This window comes from Lissotriton vulgaris, chromosome 8, assembly GCF_964263255.1.
Source record: "Lissotriton vulgaris chromosome 8, aLisVul1.2, whole genome shotgun sequence".
In the NCBI taxonomy this organism is placed as follows: Eukaryota; Metazoa; Chordata; class Amphibia; order Caudata; family Salamandridae; genus Lissotriton; species Lissotriton vulgaris.
Window position 1 is genome coordinate 690854747 of NC_141696.1, and position 18158 is coordinate 690872904.

Below are 18158 nucleotides of genomic sequence, written 5' to 3' on the forward strand. Positions count from 1 at the left end.
TCAAAGGTTTTCTGCCTTTTCAAAATTCTCTGTTCCTTTGCTCCCAGCACAGTGCCGAGCAGTTTAAGCAGTAGGGTCGAGCGTCCCTCTTAGTACAATCCATGTAACAAACTGCTCCCTATTTTTACATTTCCAGACTTGGGTTATGCTCTTGTGCATGAGCCCAATGTCACCGCTACATGATGTCAGCATGATGTGACAAGGCTATGACATTCTTACCAGTTGGTAGCAGCTGATTGTAGTAATAGTGTACAGGTCATGTGTCCCTGAATTCCAATGGGACCATACATAGAGGCTATCCCATGCAAATCAATGCCCTTAGTCATAACGGAACCCCATTGTTTCCAACTACATTTTATCTGTAGCATGAATGAGATTGTGTGGGAAATACGAAAGTTGTTTTACCCATGTTTGGGCACCGCTCTGTATCTACGGAACTCTAATGGTTATAGGGTGCTCCATAGGTTTAGCCATATCCAGAGCTTGCTTCTCCCCCTTCTTGCATGTCTCCCTCCCCTCATAACTGGGGTTTTACTGCATACCTGTATCACCTGCTCTGAGCAGGTGGTAAATGTATGCACTGTCCCATGGGTGGGGTAGAGGGTGAGGGATGAGGCCGGAGAAGTAGGGAACAAAACTTTACTCCTGCTGCAGCCAAATACTTAAGTGATTTTTCTGGTCGGTTTTACCGGATGGAACAATTAGGTTGGTTATCCCACACCTTACAGGCAGAGCGGAATTTCATAAGCTAATTCTACTCTGCAGGACTCATAATCAGGCCGTGTGTCTTGAAACAAATTGGCTATTTATTTCAATAGTTTTTCCATCTCATTAGTCATTAACTTGGACTTTTGAAATAGACTCACATTATGAGTGTTAGGACGTTAAGGTATTGATCACACCCTGTAAAATTTGATCACCACAATGGATGGAATTTATCAGATGGGATATATTTAATAAATGTGATAAAATCCGATACAGCAAGGTGTTAGAATTTCGTTTTGTACAATATATAGTATGCATAACTAGTCTTTCCTTCATAATGTGGAACAACATCTAGACTTCGGCGCTTATTGCATAAAAAATCAACAGGTTTCTGTATTTGCACAGCATTTTACTCCTGTTAGATTCCTAAAGGTTTGGCCTGAAGAAATGTAACGCAAACTTTATTGTATTGTGTAAATACTGGGTTCATTAACCCCTTAAGTGCTGCGTTGGCCGACGGCAGCACTACCTCCCCAGTGCTGCGCACGACCATTGGACGTCCATTCAGCACTGGTTCCAATGGACAGCGCAGCACTGGGGAGGGATGTTTACTAGCATCTATGAGGTTAACTTTCACTTACCTCAGAATTTCGACCCCTGTGCTAGTGGATTTGTGCAGGGATCAGACAACATTGGGTCATTCACAATGAGGGCCAAGGATATGTGTTGTATATAGGCTTCAGCCTCTATGACCTTGAATATTAGGACCTACTGCTGTAGCTCCCAGTTCTCTTGATCTGTGAACTGAAAAAATCGAGCTTATTCAACAGCTTAAATACCTTGTATGGATAGGTTTGAAGATCTTATGTAAGGCTTTCTCACCACCAAATTCAATAAGAACTTGAGTAAGATGTTATGCGGACAAGTAGGATACTTCTTGGAGCCCAAGGATGGCTGTTGTCTGCCCATTGAATTTCAGCATATAGAGACATAGGATCCATTCTAGTGTCTACACTAGTAATATTTTCACACAGCAGCCTAATTACTTAGGCGTGTATCGATTTATTGGCATCAGCTTGCTCTGGCACCCCAAACAGGTGTACATTATCTCCACATGATTGCCTTTCTATTCAATCGATATTATATTCAAGCCATTAATTTTTCTTGTGTCGATCTTGCATCGTGTTGAAGTGCTATGAGGTAAAACCTGTAACTGCTTCAGTCTGTACTCCGATGTTATCTAGCCAGGCTCCAATCACTGGTGATAGTGCGCTTTACAAATACACATAATATAACATCGAATGTTTCCTTGATGACTCCACTTTTAATCCCTTGTTCCTCAAACATTTGGCGGATATACACTAGTCGTGGGTTCTTGTTGCTGCCTTGCATACCGTGTGCTCCACTGTCACTTGTATCAGAGCTAAAGCTTCCATAATAATCACCAATGTTGGAGAGGTTTTACAGTCTGTTCTTTCAAATTGTCTAAAAAATGTTTATATTTCCACCAGGGGAATTATTATAAAAAATCCTGAGGTGAGCTATCAGTGAGAGGCCATAAGGGTAACAATATCTGAGTACTTGACTATACTCCTAGATCAACAGCGGGATGCAGAGAAATTTCACTAGAGTGTTGGTCTGGATTCACTAAATTGAGAGGGTCCATTGTGACTGAGTCCTGATCTTTGGACGTTGTTTGCAACATCACTATTCCTGCAGGAAGAGCCTGCAAGGATATAGTTCTTTCCTAGACCTGGCAAGACGTTCTTGTGACATAATAAACTCATTCTCAGCAACCGATATTGAGAACTTTGTGGCCTTTTCCGCAGAGATAATCCATAATTTTGTCAGCTCTGCTTCTGCCATGGTGGTATAAAGACAAATGATACTTCTTCCTTGGATTAGTCCCTTGGATTGATCTTCCTTTTGGACCTTTTTAAAATCATTGTGTGCTGGTAAAATGTCTGAAGCTGTGAGAGCTAACGATTTTGGGTTTGCCTCTGTAGGCCACAGCTGCATTTACCTTTACGCCATTTGTTGTGGCGGTTTCAGGGTTAATTCCAGGTCTAATATAGACCCAGGGATTAGAGCTTCATGGGTAGCAAGTCGAAACATGGTGGTTTTCTTAACAAATAGCACGTTATCATGGTGTTGCAGTGAAGATCAGAAAGGGTAAGATCTTGGACCTTGATTAATGAATACCAATAAGTCATACCTTTCCACTGTTAGCAGCATTCACAGGTACCAAAAAGTTGCAAGCGAACAGAAAACCCTCCACTGATGACCAAAAGACTCCAAATTAATCTAACTTGGATGCATAACTGCTTTCTACAGATGGAAGTAGAACATCTTTAAGGATGAGTTGGATACTTGATTGAGCTGGCATTGGGCACCCAACCTTAGAGCTTAGTGTTGAACTAGGTCACCACTCTTCCATGTTTCTCATCCTGGACATTTTTTGTCTTATTTATAATTTGAGGCACAGGTACGTAAAGAGATTTTCCTAGAAGTGCTAGGTTTTTTGGTTGAATGCCAAAGTTGTGAACTGAACCCAACTAGATGGGTTCCCGGGCCAAAAATGTAGCCATTGTGTTTGGCCTTGTTTGTATTAAAGCTCTTCAAACATGTTGCATGTTCATGATCTGAAAATGTGGTTCCATTCGTAGTGCACTGTACAGCTTACAGATTATTTTGAGTTATTCAGTTGTTTTTGTGGGATCAGTAAAGTTCAAAAGATAATGTTAGGATTGTTCTGATAATCATTTATACCACTATGATTTTGAAAAGAAATATCTGATTTGGATACATCCGTTAACTTCCCAGTTCTCAGATGCATCTGAGGTGTGTCCAACTCTGCAGCCTATCCCATATCCAGAGCCAACCTTCCTCCACCGAAGTGCCTACCACTCTCCACCCCCTACTCCCACTCAAAGATCAGTCTACTCTTCCCTGTGTGCCTTGGTCTCCCTTCTCCTTTATCGAGCTGCCAAGCCCCAACCTCTCTTGATGAATTGGGCCATCCTCTACTTTACATCTGTATACATCCAAACATATACAAGCAAGCATTTATACTGCTGTGAATAATCCTGTTTACTGAAATTTGATTTTAGCAAGGAAGCAATTCCACATTGTACAAATATTTCTCTAAAATTTTATAAATAACCTCCTACATTGTCTACAATATTATTTACACTGATAATCTGTTGGATACTCACCCAATGTTTTCAGTGGCGTGGTCGGTTTTCAGCTTGGTTGTGAGTTGGTTCAGGACGGGGCTGATTGGTGCCTCTGACGGGTGCATTGGTAGATGGACGTGGATGGTCTCTCTCATTATCTGGTCTCTCAGATGGGGGTGGAGGAGGCTGGCTTCTCAGTGCTCTATCCCCAGAGTCATGGTTCTCTCTCTCAGTTTGATGGACGGCACTGCCCAGACCAGCATTATGCAGAGGGGGCAAAGTGTTGACTGGCAGACCTTGGGGAGGACCACTACGTTCACTGCTACTTGGTCCTAGATAGAGACACATACATGCAGTTAGTAAGGACTGGTTCTAGGATGGATAACTATAGGTGGCAGCCCAGGGTAATAAAAGCAGGGGATGGTGAAATTGCCCCTGAGGCAAATGTGGGCTACTGTGCAGAGAGAATGGGGTATCAAAGTGTGACTTTGCAGATGGAACTGATGATATCTTTGTGCTGGAACACTATGTAAAGATTATAAACAGGATGAAGCTCTGGGAGTCACAGCTTCCTTCAGCTATTATTATACATGATATGCCATTTAACCTGATATGCCCTTGCCTTTCCTGTGAGATCAGAGCAAATGTTCTTTATTTTCTATTACCTCAGATAACCATCAAGAGTATTGAATGAATTGATGGATATAACACACAATGGACCACTTAATTAAACCTTGACCACATCAGCTGATGCATCAGAGAACCAATACATCACCAATCTACAGGCTGAATTAGTTGGTGAGTGATTTATAAGTGAGTGGTTTAAAGAATAACTGGGCTAATCAATGCTTTCAAAAAGTGTCAGCAATTTTAACTGATAGTAAAGAAGCCTTTTACCATCCTTCCTTCCACAAACAACTCATTCTAACCAAGCCCTCTGTACCCTTTCTCTAACACCAACCTCTGATTACAAATATGCCCGTGGTCACCCACTTTTCCACACAATCCTATGATAACGATATCCTCTGCCCCACTCTCTTTCACACATGCCTCTGATTACAAAGATGTCCTCCACAGCCCTCTCGTCCACACAAACACCCGATTATAAAAAAGCCATTTGACTCCCTCTTATTCACTCAAACCTCTGATTAAAAATATGTCTCATCCACCTTCCTTTCAACACAGAGCTCTGAATCTGGAGATGCCCTCTGCCACCCTCTCTTACACAAACACCTCATTGTAAAGATGCCCTCTGTCACCCTCCCTTTCACACAGAGCTCTAATTCTGGAGAAGTCCTCTGCCACCCTCTCTTCCACACAGAGCTCTTATTCTGTGGATGTCATCTGCCACCCTCTCTTCCACTCAGAGCTCTGATTCTGTGGATGCCCTCTGCCACCCTCTCCTATGCACAGAGCTCTGATTCTGTGGATGCCGTCTGCCACCCTCTCTTCCACACTGAGCTGTGATTCTGTGGATGCCGTCTGCCACCCTCTCTTCCACACAGAGCTCTGATTCTGTGGATGTCGTCTGCCACCCTCAATTCCACACAGAGCTCTGATTCTGTGGATGTCCTCTGCCCCCCTCTCTTGCACACAGAGCTCTGTTTCTGTGGATGTTGCCTGCCACCCTCTATTCCACACAGAGCTCTGATTCTGTGGATGTCCTCTGCCACTCTCTCTTCCACACAGAGCTCTGGTTCTGTGGATGTCGTCCGCCACCCTCCCTTTCACACAGAGCTCTGATTCTGTTGATGTCGTCAGCCACCCTCTCTTCCACACAGAGCTCTGATTCTGTGGATGTCATCCGCCACCCTCTCTTCCACACAGAGCTCTGATTCTGTGGATGTCGTCCGCCACCCTCTCTTCCACACAGAGCTCTGATTCTGTGGATGTCGTCCGCCACCCTCTCTTCCACACAGAGCTCTGATTCTGTGGATGTCGTCCGCCACCCTCTCTTACGCACAGAGCTCTGATTCTGTGGATGTCGTCCGCCACCCTCTCTTCCACACAGAGCTTTGATTCTGTGGATGTCCTCCACCACCCTCTCTTCCACACAGAGCTTTGATTCTGTGGATGTCGTCCGCCACCCTCTCTTCCACACAGAGCTCTGATTCTGTGGATGTCGTCCGCCACCCTCTCTTCCACACAGAGGTCTGATTCTGTGGATGTCGTCCGCCACCCTCTCTTCCACACAGAGCTTTGATTCTGTGGATGTCGTCCACCACCCTCTCTTCCACACAGAGCTTTGATTCTGTGGATGTCGTCCGCCACCCTCTATTCCACACAGAGCTCTGATTCTGTGGATGTCGTCCGCCACCCTCTCTTCCACACAGAGCTTTGATTCTGTGGATGTCGTCCACCACCCTCTCTTCCACACAGAGCTTTGATTCTGTGGATGTCGTCCGCCACCCTCTCTTCCACACAGAGCTTTGATTCTGTGGATGTCATCCGCCACCCTCTCTTACACACAGAACTCTGATTCTGTGGATGTCCTCTGCCACCCTCTCTTCCACACAGAGCTCTGATTCTGTGGATGTCGCCCCCACCCTCTCTTCCACACAGATCTCTGATTCTGTGGATGTCCGCTGCCATACTCTCCTAAACACAGAGCTCTGATTCTGTGCATGTCGTCTGCCACCCTCTCTTCCACACAGAGCTTTGATTCTGTGGATGTCGTCCACCACCCTCTCTTCCACACAGAGCTTTGATTCTGTGGATGTCGTCCGCCACCCTCTCTTCCACACAGAGCTTTGATTCTGTGGATGTCGTCCGCCACCCTCTCTTCCACACAGAGCTTTGATTCTGTGGATGTCGTCTGCCACCCTCTCTTACACACAGAACTCTGATTCTGTGGATGTCCTCTGCCACCCTCTCTTCCACACAGAGCTCTGATTCTGTGGATGTCGCCCCCACCCTCTCTTCCACACAGATCTCTGATTCTGTGGATGTCCGCTGCCATACTCTCCTAAACACAGAGCTCTGATTCTGTGCATGTCGTCTGCCACCCTCTCTTCCTCACAGAGCTCTGGTTCTGTTAATGTCGTCCGACACCCTCTCTTCCACACAGAGCTCTGATTCTGTGGATGTCATCTGCCACCCTCTCTTCCACACAGAGCTCTGATTCTGTGGATGTCGTCAGCCACCCTCTCTTCCACACAGAGCTCTGATTCTGTGGATGTCCTCTGCCACCTTCTCTTCCACACAGAGCTCTGATTCTGTGGATGTCGTCTGCCACCCTCTATTCCACTTAGAGCTCAGATTCTGGAGATGCCCTCTACCACCCTCTCTTCCACACAGAGCTTTGATTCTGTGGATGTCGTCCGCCACCCTCCCTTTCACACAAAGCTCTGATTCTGTGCATGTCGTCTGCCACCCTCGCTTCCACACAGAGCTCTGATTCTGTGGATGTCATCCGCCACCCTCGCTTCCACACAGAGCTCTGATTCTGTGGATGTCGTCCGCCACCCTCTCTTCCACACAGAGCTCTGATTCTGTGGATGTCGTCCGCCACCCTCTCTTACGCACAGAGCTCTGATTCTGTGGATGTCCTCCGCCACCCTCTCTTCCACACAGAGCTTTGATTCTGTGGATGTCGTCCACCACCCTCTCTTCCACACAGAGCTTTGATTCTGTGGATGTCGTCCGCCACCCTCTCTTCCACACAGAGCTTTGATTCTGTGGATGTCGTCCGCCACCCTCTCTTCCACACAGAGCTTTGATTCTGTGGATGTCATCCGCCACCCTCTCTTACACACAGAACTCTGATTCTGTGGATGTCCTCTGCCACCCTCTCTTCCACACAGAGCTCTGATTCTGTGGATGTCGCCCCCACCCTCTCTTCCACACAGATCTCTGATTCTGTGGATGTCCGCTGCCATACTCTCCTAAACACAGAGCTCTGATTCTGTGCATGTCGTCTGCCACCCTCTCTTCCTCACAGAGCTCTGGTTCTGTGGATGTCGTCCGACACCCTCTCTTCCACACAGAGCTCTGATTCTGTGGATGTCCTCTACCACTCTCTCTTCCACACAGAGCTCTGATTCTGTGGATGTCCTCTGCCACTCTCTCTTCCACACAGAGCTCTGGTTCTGTGGATGTCGTCCGCCACCCTCTCTTCCACACAGAGCTCTGATTCTGTGGATGTCGTCCGCCACCCTCTCTTCCACACAGAGCTCTGATTCTGTGGATGTCATCCGCCACCCTCTCTTCCACACAGAGCTCTGATTCTGTGGATGTCGTCCGCCACCCTCTCTTCCACACAGAGCTCTGATTCTGTGGATGTCGTCCGCCACCCTCTCTTACGCACAGAGCTCTGATTCTGTGGATGTCGTCCACCACCCTCTCTTCCACACAGAGCTCTGATTCTGTGGATGTCATCTGCCACTCTCTCTTCCACACAGAGCTCTGACTCTGTGGATGTCATCTGCCACACTTTCTTACACACAGAGCTCTGATGCTGGAGATGTCCTTTACCACCTTCTCTTACACAAAAACTTCATTGGAAAGATGCCCTCTGCAACCTTCTCTTCCACACAGAGCTCTGATTCTGGAGATATCCTCTGCCACCCTCTCTTCCACACAGTCCTCTGATTAGCAAATGTCCTCTGGCACCCTCTCTTGCACACAGCTGCTAATTTTCTTGATGTCTGCTGCCATCCTGATATCCACGGATACAAAGAAAGAAAGACATGTTGTACATATGTCCATTCCCATTCTCCCCTTCACACATACACACAACTCTAATTGTGAAGATGCCTTAATTTTTTACTCTGCATGCAGTTTATTGTAAATATATAATCTTCTACACTTGACGGAGCTCGGCTCACGACAAAGATGGCGGCTTGAGCCTGGAGCTTCACAACACCGTTCAGGCATTCTTTAACTATCCTTTCACCCACCGCTGCATATTCGCAGTTGGATAGACACCTCGATACCGGAAAGTTCCCACAACTTGCAGATTGAACCCCGACCCTCCTAGACCCTTCCAGCCTGGAGATAAGGCGACAGTTCGGGGCTGGTCCCCGGACTGGAGTTGGATGTGGGGTGGAGCTGCGTGCCTGTGCGTATGGAGGCGAGTGGCCTGTCCGGGCCGGGCCTCTCCGTCTACGGAATTCCTCCACTGCGGTATCCGGCGCGGCCTGACGGGGCTGCTGAAGGTGCTGCCGCTGACTTCATAACGGCATGTGGGTCCACCGCGGCACTGTTAGGGTGAAAGCCGCGCGGTCCACTGCCGTTGACAGAGCAGTGTTCCGCCCCTTCCCCCCCCTCCGTCGAGACTGACCCGGCCAGAGCCACGGCGAAATGCAGTGAGGCAGCCTCTTGCGGAGGTAACTGGTGGCTGGGACGACCGCATGAGCAAGCGCAGAGGGGCACCACGCAGAGGTGCACAGCTTAACAGCGGGGCGGAGACGTGAGGCCGAGCGGCGCTGCCATTCTCTGCGCATCTGAGGGGTCCCAGAACGTCTCCTGTCATGCGGGCATGCATGGAGTGAGCACCCCACGACAGAAGTGAGTGCTGCGAAGGTCAGCGCTTAATGTGGAGATCTGTGAAGCACAGCATTGAAGGGCATACACCAGAGTCAATTGGCAGACAGTGACACAGCCAGGCATTGTGGGTCTACCAGGGCTGAGGCGGGGGACCTAGATGGATATTGCCCTGCCCCAGCAAGTGTCATTGTTAATCCTGACTGCTGGAAGCCCAGCGCGCTGCCTTTCAGTGTGCTGCCAGGAGGTACATGAGCACCGGCCACTGCTGGGGGCTCTGCGGGGTGTGGTAACTGCAGTCCTATAGAAATTTGTGCGGGCTGGAGCCCACATCGGGAGACTGGGTGATGCAGATCTGAAGTAAGCATGACTGGGGATAACAGGCTATTGGCAGCGAGGCCTAAAGGTACAAGCTAGGCCGGGCCGTGGTGGTTGTTGGCACAGGGGTACCTCGGTGGTGAGCTACATCATCCCTGCTGGCACCGACACACCCAGCAGGCTCTATACGACTATTCGACTTCCCCGCGGGGCAAAGAAGTCCGGGCACAGAGCACTACAGGGAGGTGGCTGGTAGTCAGGCCTGGCCATACAAAGAACTGCTCGGGGGTGGGCAGTTCAGCCGGACGGCCCCTGGAGAAGAGGTGGCGTGATAATGAGATGAGATACAAGCAACGCTAGGCGGAGCTCCATGTGGCAGGAATTCTGCTGGATAGAGGCCCTGAGTGTTGCTTCCCACGCAGGCTCTCATAATCTTGCCCTGAAGGCTCGCGTACAGGGTAGTATCTAGGCCTGGGCGGTAAATTCCGTTCCGCTCGCGGAATTTGTGGAATTTGGGTAATTTCGGGTTCCGTGGAGAACGCAAAATTGCCCAAAATTCTGTGTTCTGTGACTTTGTGAAGTTTTTTACTTGTTTGCGTTCTCAAATGCGTGTTTGTGATATATTTTCCCCCAAGCACGCAAACAGCAATTGCGAACAGTAAAAAAGCATTGGGAACAAGCAATTCCGCGTGTTCACGGAATTTCTGCGTGTTCCTAAAGATTTTTTACCGGTTCTCAGAGATTTGCGTTATTGCGATTACACCAATGCCGCCCACCCCTAGTGGTATCACGCATCAGTCCTTGCGCAGCCACCCCACATACGAGAAGATGATGGGTAGAACGGACAGGACCCAGCCTAAGTTGTCCTTAGAACAAAAACGCTCTAAGTCACAAGACTGCCGCGGAGGAGGCGAATGGGTCCACAAACCCTAGGGAGGACGAACCGGAGATCGGAAGTTTTGTATTGTCAATGCAAAAGCTATTGCAAAGTGGTATCTCTTCCCTGAGCACGAAAATTGACGCCCTCTCATACCGGATGGACAGAATGGGGGAGTGGCTGGACAAACACACAGAGAGGCTGGATATGTCCGAACGGCGACTCACGGAAGTTAAAGAGGCACAGACAATGCTGGATACAGAACACAAACAGCTGGGAAGGATTATGCGGGTGCTGCAGAATAAATCAGAGGACGTGGAAGCCCGCCTGAGATGTAGCAACCTGCGGATCACGGGCCTGCCGGAGACGACCCAAACAGGCAATATGGAACGCTTTGTCAGGAAGCTTCTCCTTGACCTGTTGGGGACAGAGGTGTTTTCGAACATGTTCGTGGTGGAGAGAGTGCATCTCTCTCTGGGACCCCATCCCAAGCCGGGAGCCCCGCTGCGTCTAATCATAGCAAAACTGTTAAATTACAGGGACAGGGATGCTGCTCTACACAAGGCGAGGGACAAACAAATGCTGGCATATGAAGGATCAAATATCTCGCTCTATCCGGATTTCACCACCCGAGTACAAGAGGGACGACTGCAATTTGTCCCCATGAAAAAATAGTTACGGGAGTTGGGCTTTGACTATGCGCTTCTGTACCCAGCCAAGTTATGAGTGAATAGACAAGGTCGCTTCCACATCTTCACAGACCCAAAGGCTCTGCAGAAGGCGCTCAAAGACTGGAGCAGGGAGCAGCGGCGGAGCCCAGAGCGGTTGCTCCTGGACGAGGTGGCAGGGGGGTCACTTGATGATCAAGACTGAGTCTAAACCTGTTACAGGCAGCTGATAAGTATCACGGGGGAGAAGGGAAATATGTTAGGATTGTATATATTGTTATGCTGGGGCGGACATTTATTTATACTTCCATATGTATGACTTTTTCATTTCTAACCACTGTCGTCAGGCATATGGATGTTAGAGGGTAACCCAGGGATCCAATTATAGCCTCAGCAGTGGACGCAAATATTGCTTATTAGGATGTACGTTACTAGTAGGGCGATGACTCGGGGATGGGTGCACTGCAATGACACGTAATGCTGCAAAAAGCTGTGACGATGGAAGTCGGTGTGTGGAGGTCAGGACAGGGGGAAGTCAGCATTGCGCTTATAATTGTATATAGAGCGACCTCTGCCCACGAGTGACAAACACCACCACTGTCAACTAAGTTGGGGATGGGAGGGGGTGGATTGGGAGGTCCCCATAGGGGATGCTACGCGACCGAGTTGGGGTGGTCAGCTGTGGGCGGGAAGTGCGGGGATGCGGTTGGGGTTTGGGGGGGTTAAAGAGGACAGCCGAGATGTTGCATGGTATACATTACTGGTATCAGCCAAAGGACTCAGGACGATATGACACGCACGACTGACAAGATGGCAACAACTAGGGAAGCCACTGACCAGAGACCTGTAGACTCCCTCAGAGTGTTGTCATGGAATGGGAGGGGTCTTAATGATCACTGTAAACTGGGCAAAGTGCTAAACTATTTAAATAGGCACAGCATAGATGTCGCCTTTTTTCAGGAGACGCACCTTCCGCTGCAAAGCCCAATGATGCGTCCCAGGGGTCTAATGGGTAATGTTAACACAGCAGGTTTCACAACTCATGCTAGAGGAGTAATCACATGGGTGAATCCTAGAGCTGAATACACACTGCTACAGCTGACAGCAGACACAGGCGGCAGGTTTGTGATCCCTAGATGTAAGGGCAGGGGGCTGGACCTACTTTTGATTAATGTGTATGGCCCTAACTATGACTGCCCAGAGTTTTTTACTGCATTAGCTAACACTGTGAGTGGATGCGGGACGACACAAATACTCTGGGGAGGTGACTTCAACCTTGTCAGGAACCCGAGTGTAGATAGATCGGGGGGCCCGTCACGGAGGCCGGCGACGGCAGTCAGAGCTATAGAAAGAGTCATGATTAGCACGGACCTCATTGATGTATGGCGAGAGCTTCACCCGCTGGAGGGGGGTTTCACACATTACTCTGCTTACTATGACCTACACACATGCATCGATTACTGGCTCGCATCGTCGTCTCTCTTGTCCCAGATCCGTTCTTGTCAGGTTCTGCAGCACACTTTGTTGGATCACTCCCCTCTCCTGTTGGTCTTATCCACCCCTAAAAAAACAATCCCCCCGTTCACATGGCGTTTTCCACCTTACTCACTGCTGGACCCCCTCTTTAAAGAACAGATAGCAGAAGCGATAGATATATTTTTCGCCACTAATATTGGGTCAGTGGATAGTTTCCAGACGGTACGGGAGGCCTTTATAGTGTACATCAGGGGGGTGGTCATGTCTAAACACTCAGGGTGCTCCGTGACATTCGACAGAGACTATCAACTCTGGAGTGCAGATTGGGTGAATTTGAATTGGAGACTTGTCAGTTGTCTGGGATGGACAAGGAGACCACAGACACGATGAAGGTAACACTAGAGCAGTACCAGGAGGCAGCAGACATCAAGGTACTGCATTTAGGAAAATACACCTCAGCACGTGTGTCGGGAGAGGGAGACAGGCCAGGATCTGTCCTGGCTAATATGCTGAAAGCCAGATGTGGCAAGACCACAATCACCACGATCAGGTCAGAGGAGGATGATCTGCTTACGGAAGAAGCGGACGTCGCCAATAGATTTAAACAATACTACTCAGACCTGTACGCCTCACGTCTGTTGTGTATGAATGAGGAAGTAATAAACTACTTGGAGCATATTAAGTTACCCTTTCTCTCAAACACACACAGAGAGTTCCTCTCTCTACCCATTGAAAAAGACGAGATTCTGGAAGCACTGAAGGGAATGAGGGCAAAAAGTGCCCCAGGGGCAGATGGTCTTACAGTGAACTTTTATAAGACCTTCATAGACTTACTGCTCCCTCAGATTGTGGTATTATTTGTTGATATGTGCGCAACGGGACAGATGCCGGAATCTAAGAGGGAAGCCATTTTGGTAGCCATTCCCAAACCAGGTAAATCTCCTGAGGAATGCGGATCTTACAGTCCGGTTTCCCTGCTTAACATGGACACCAAGCTGTTTGCGAAAATCTTGGCTAACCGCCTAGCCCTTTTGACCCCGGAACTAGTCGCTCCAGAACAGGCAGGGTTTGTACCTGAGAGAAACCTCACATACACCCTTCGTATGGTTTTTGGCACAATGCAACATGTCCAACAAGATACAAAGGCGGTAGCAGTCTTCTTGGATAAAGAGAAGGCATTTGACTCTGTAGAATGGCCCTTTATGCAACAGGTGCTGACCAGAATGGGACTTGCCCTGTCTTTTTGCAAATGATCAGGGTGTTGTACAATGCCCCCTCTGCACGCATCCGTTAGGTAACCTGGTCACTGGCGCCATTTCCATTGCCAGGGGAACTCGGTAGGGCTGCCCCTTGTCACCCACGCTATATGCCTTAATTGTGGAACCTTTGGCGTGCGCGCTCAGGGAATATCATGGCCACAGAGGTGTTAGATTTCCTACTTAGAAATCGTGGTGTCAACATATGCGGATGATACCCTGCTATATGTGAGTGACCCCGAAAACAATCTTTCCCCGGTACTGTGAGAAGTGGTACACTATGGGGAAATTTCGGGGTTCAGGGTCAATTGGTCCAAATCCAAAGCCTTTCCGCTCACACTGGACACTTTACCCTTTGAGATGGAGTACCCACTGCTGTGGTCTGACAATTCGATAGGTACTTTGAGATTAGACTGCACACAGATTCAGAAATAGTTTTTCGGGAAAACTACCGACAGCCGTAGCGAAACTAGAAGATGACATTGAAACCTGGATTGGGCTGCCGCTATTGTTAATTGGTAGGGTCTCCATCATGAAGAAGGTAGTGCTGCCTAGATTTCTCTTCTTGTTCGTAAATATACCGATAGTGCTTCCATGCTCCTTCTTTGTCAGACTTAATAAATAAATGGTGAGACTGGTTTGGGCAGGCAAACAGGCTTGTGTTCAATGGCGGACACTCACTTTGCCATACCATCTTGGGGGATTGGGGGCTCCCGATTTGGAGCTGTACTACAGAGATGCAGCAGGGTGCACAAGCACATAGTTGGATTCATGGAGCAGATAACACACCATACCTTAGGTTGGAGAGGCTGTTCGCAGACCCCCTCCCCCTTCCATCTGGTGGATCGCAGAACTGGGATCCTGGACTCCCTGAACTCGACGTGGCATGCCTGGCACTGCCTGTTGAAACAGCAAGCGGGGGCACTGTTATATTCTCCAGAAATGCCTACAGCCTGGGCGGTCTGGTTGCTCCCCCCTCAGTGATAAAGGGGTTGTACGGGCGTTTCAAGCGCTGGGCATTCACAAAGTGGGTGATTTGTTTTCAGTGGGCATCGCTAAAACTTAGGGAGAGCCCACGGCTGCTATAGAGGCACCCACTTTACTGCAGAGCTTCCAAAGTGACAGAGTGCGCAGAGCACTGCGCTAACAGCTAGGAGATGATTTAGACGAGCCCCCTGAGTTGCGAGAACTATCGTATATCATTAAAACTAAATCCCCCTACAAATTGGTCTCCAACATATATAGATTGCCAATGTCCCAGAGAGCTAATCAATATACTAAATCCAGGTTGGCCTGGCGACTTGGGCATAACGATTGACGATGACATGTGGTTATACTGTTGCACTAATACCAGGCGCATATCACTACATAGCAAACATAGACTGATACATTTCAAATACATTAATAGGGTGTACTATACGCCAGAGAGACTGCACAGGTAGGACTGAGAGAGGACTCAACCTGTGACAGATGTCGTTCTCTGATGGCGGATTATATACATGTGGCGTGGGGTTGCACTGGTGTTTTTCACTTCTGGGACAACGTTTTCCGGGAGATAAGCACTCTTGCCGAGTTGGAGATCCCCTGGACCCGGCGGTGGCGTTGTTGGGTTACTCTAAGAAATTGCTGAAGGCAGTTCGCAGACTGGCTGACTGAGGCCTGCTGATGGCAAAACGTAGAGTGGCAATGTGTTGGTTAAGGGGACTCTTGCCCCACAATCAGAAAACTTCAGCGAACTACTCCCGCCGCGGAGCAGACCGAAGAACTTTTGGGGACTCTATACCACATACTTGAAAGGCGGGGGAGGGCGCACAGCGACAAAGACTATAACAGAGCCAGAAGAGGGAACTCATACCCCAGCGCGATAGAGGATATATCTACTTTGTGGAGCAGGGTGCACATGTTGGGCAGGGGAAGGTGCCATGCTTTGCTTAATAGATGTGTTTGGAACAAAGGGCAGAAATTAGTAGCAGGAACCGTAGCTGGCAGGAGGGTACTGGGACGGAAAGATAACAGGTTCAGAGCCTTATTGTCGTGATAGACGCTATTGTTTGAGTCCTGACAGTGACTGGCTGAGCTGATACCTCTTTGTTTGTTTGTTATAAAAATGTATTTCTGAGATTTACTTAAGATTACTGGAATGCAGCAGACACACTTTGTACCTGGATCGGAACTGCAACCCTTAAAGAACAACGCTGCCCGGCCCCCGGGATGTGGGCAAAGTAGCTCTGTGATGTATCACATGTATATACGCTACCGGCCCCAGGGTTGTAGGCGACCTGCTGTGCTTATCAATTATTCAATTCATAATAAAAATATATATAAAAAATATATATATATATATATATATATATATATATATATATATATATATATATATATATATATATATATATATATATATATATATATATATATATAAAATCTTCTACACTTCTCTCTAAGTAGACCATTGATTGCAATTAGCCTTCTGCTATCCCTTCCTCCAAACACAACCCTAATTCCAAAGATGTCCTTTCCCAACCTCCCCACTAGTCACGCTCTCATATCAAAGGTGCTCCGCCTTCCTTCATTTGCACACTCACTAGCACACAAACACCCACACACATCTGAAAATTAACATTTCTGACTTGCTCTTCCCAGCACAGATTCCACTTATTGCAAAAGTGTCCTGTGCTATCTCCCTCCACACAAAACACTGAATTAAAAAAGTGTCTCTGCCATCATTTCCTTTCACGTGCACCACTCATAAAATATTCTTTGCATCCTCCCCTCTATATAATCAAAACTGATTCTGAAAACGCCCTGTATCGCCCCACCCCACACTACTGATTGTAAAAGATTAGTTTGGCCATTTTCAAATCTCGCATGTCAAAGATGCCCTCTTCCTCGCGCCTCTTAACGCCCACCATTATTTGCAAGGATGCTCTCAGCCGTCCAGCAGACACAGAAGAGATAATGAAAAGATACCTCTGCGATCCTCTCCTTGCCTCACACACCCAGTGGTGTAACAAAACTTGAGGGGCCCCCCTGCAAAGAACATGAGGGGGGCCCCACACTTTGGGCCCAGATTGGGGCTCCTGCGCAGTGCCGGCAGGGGCTACCCCGCGGGAGCTAATGTTATGCCACTGCACAGAGACAGATTCACGTATTTTAGATCCACCTTCCATAATATTAATTTTCATAAATGCTTTAGATCAGGGGTCCTTGTAATGTGGTATTTTTGCCACATATGACACACCTACTGTTGTTTGGGCTCCATCACTTATCTGCTTAAACCTGCCTAGCTCGCCGGTTCGCTCCCTCAGACATTGTCTACGTTTAGCCTTCTATTGTTAAATAACACCCTCTGCACCTTATTGTATCCATTTCTCAATCACTCATCCATGTTTTCATCTTTTACATTAATTCATCATTTCTGAATATTAGCCATATTTCATGTTATTCGTCCATTCTATCTATCCTGCTAAAACTCATATCCATTAATCCATCCATCCTTTCACCCATCACTACAACCTTCCATCCATTTATTCAACTTGTCTATCCCTCCAATCAACCGTCCGCCCTTCCATCCATTCATTTAACTAAACACAACATTCGTGCTCCCTTGCTTTTTTCTCTCCACCAATCCATCCACTAGGAGAGGAAGGATTCGGGACTGTATCATGAACGTCATGCAGATGCCTTCACGCTTACCGTTAGGGCCACGGCCTGGACGGGCCAGGGCAACAGCCAGAACTGCGGAGAAGAGTAGAAGTTTCATGGTAAGTGACTGCATCTCAGGCGCTGCTGCTCTCTAGGGACCCGGATGCTGGACTCTTCCTGCTACAGATGGGAGAGTCAGTGGCAAGGTTTTATAGGGAAGTCGCGTGACGTGATCGGTCATTCTCTATAATACTTTAATCACAGTTTGCAAGAGGGGGCGTGGGCTTGAGACATTTATCGGGTGAATATTTTTGAACATTGCACGCCACTGACCTCTTCTCCTGCCTGCAGCTCATTTCTTAACAAACAGGAGGTAAAGAAACCGGCTCAGTTTAGAAATAGCTACTTGTTTTCTTGCGTGAGGTCGTGCAACAAGGCAGAGTTCAGCGGCGCAAGTATAAATTAGGATTTATGCCGGAGGTGTCAGTAACGCTTCAGAAATGTGGTCCTTGGTAAATAGTACTTTCCAGTCACGGCATTCCTCTATAACCAG

The 18158-nt window shown here is 48.0% G+C and overlaps 1 long non-coding RNA gene across 1 annotated transcript in view; it reads right to left on the reverse strand.

The window, feature by feature from the left end:
• The window catches only part of LOC147697887 (uncharacterized), a 42399-nt gene extending 24610 nt beyond the window's left edge, over positions 1-17789 (reverse strand). The window contains exons 1-2 of the long non-coding RNA XR_015299167.1: positions 17657-17789; positions 3921-4213 (exon numbers count right to left, since the gene is read on the reverse strand). This is a non-coding gene — a long non-coding RNA (uncharacterized LOC147697887). The remainder of the gene's footprint in view (positions 1-3920; positions 4214-17656) is intronic.
• Positions 17790-18158: the final 369 nt, after the last annotated feature.